This window comes from Prionailurus viverrinus, unplaced genomic scaffold, assembly GCF_022837055.1.
Source record: "Prionailurus viverrinus isolate Anna unplaced genomic scaffold, UM_Priviv_1.0 scaffold_45, whole genome shotgun sequence".
In the NCBI taxonomy this organism is placed as follows: Eukaryota; Metazoa; Chordata; class Mammalia; order Carnivora; family Felidae; genus Prionailurus; species Prionailurus viverrinus.
In genome coordinates this window covers 3,907,947-3,910,046 of record NW_025927610.1, presented here as the reverse complement: position 1 = coordinate 3,910,046, position 2,100 = coordinate 3,907,947, and positions in this window count along the sequence as shown.

Sequence of the window (2,100 nt, the reverse complement as noted above, 5' to 3'; positions counted from 1 at the left end):
CTAACCCTAACCCTAACCCTAACCCTAACCCTAACCCTAACCCTAACCCTAACCCTAACCCTAACCCTAACCCTAACCCTAACCCTAACCCTAACCCTAACCCTAACCCTAACCCTAACCCTAACCCTAACCCTAACCCTAACCCTAACCCTAACCCTAACCCTAACCCTAACCCTAACCCTAACCCTAACCCTAACCCTAACCCTAACCCTAACCCTAACCCTAACCCTAACCCTAACCCTAACCCTAACCCTAACCCTAACCCTAACCCTAACCCTAACCCTAACCCTAACCCTAACCCTAACCCTAACCCTAACCCTAACCCTAACCCTAACCCTAACCCTAACCCTAACCCTAACCCTAACCCTAACCCTAACCCTAACCCTAACCCTAACCCTAACCCTAACCCTAACCCTAACCCTAACCCTAACCCTAACCCTAACCCTAACCCTAACCCTAACCCTAACCCTAACCCTAACCCTAACCCTAACCCTAACCCTAACCCTAACCCTAACCCTAACCCTAACCCTAACCCTAACCCTAACCCTAACCCTAACCCTAACCCTAACCCTAACCCTAACCCTAACCCTAACCCTAACCCTAACCCTAACCCTAACCCTAACCCTAACCCTAACCCTAACCCTAACCCTAACCCTAACCCTAACCCTAACCCTAACCCTAACCCTAACCCTAACCCTAACCCTAACCCTAACCCTAACCCTAACCCTAACCCTAACCCTAACCCTAACCCTAACCCTAACCCTAACCCTAACCCTAACCCTAACCCTAACCCTAACCCTAACCCTAACCCTAACCCTAACCCTAACCCTAACCCTAACCCTAACCCTAACCCTAACCCTAACCCTAACCCTAACCCTAACCCTAACCCTAACCCTAACCCTAACCCTAACCCTAACCCTAACCCTAACCCTAACCCTAACCCTAACCCTAACCCTAACCCTAACCCTAACCCTAACCCTAACCCTAACCCTAACCCTAACCCTAACCCTAACCCTAACCCTAACCCTAACCCTAACCCTAACCCTAACCCTAACCCTAACCCTAACCCTAACCCTAACCCTAACCCTAACCCTAACCCTAACCCTAACCCTAACCCTAACCCTAACCCTAACCCTAACCCTAACCCTAACCCTAACCCTAACCCTAACCCTAACCCTAACCCTAACCCTAACCCTAACCCTAACCCTAACCCTAACCCTAACCCTAACCCTAACCCTAACCCTAACCCTAACCCTAACCCTAACCCTAACCCTAACCCTAACCCTAACCCTAACCCTAACCCTAACCCTAACCCTAACCCTAACCCTAACCCTAACCCTAACCCTAACCCTAACCCTAACCCTAACCCTAACCCTAACCCTAACCCTAACCCTAACCCTAACCCTAACCCTAACCCTAACCCTAACCCTAACCCTAACCCTAACCCTAACCCTAACCCTAACCCTAACCCTAACCCTAACCCTAACCCTAACCCTAACCCTAACCCTAACCCTAACCCTAACCCTAACCCTAACCCTAACCCTAACCCTAACCCTAACCCTAACCCTAACCCTAACCCTAACCCTAACCCTAACCCTAACCCTAACCCTAACCCTAACCCTAACCCTAACCCTAACCCTAACCCTAACCCTAACCCTAACCCTAACCCTAACCCTAACCCTAACCCTAACCCTAACCCTAACCCTAACCCTAACCCTAACCCTAACCCTAACCCTAACCCTAACCCTAACCCTAACCCTAACCCTAACCCTAACCCTAACCCTAACCCTAACCCTAACCCTAACCCTAACCCTAACCCTAACCCTAACCCTAACCCTAACCCTAACCCTAACCCTAACCCTAACCCTAACCCTAACCCTAACCCTAACCCTAACCCTAACCCTAACCCTAACCCTAACCCTAACCCTAACCCTAACCCTAACCCTAACCCTAACCCTAACCCTAACCCTAACCCTAACCCTAACCCTAACCCTAACCCTAACCCTAACCCTAACCCTAACCCTAACCCTAACCCTAACCCTAACCCTAACCCTAACCCTAACCCTAACCCTAACCCTAACCCTAACCCTAACCCTAACC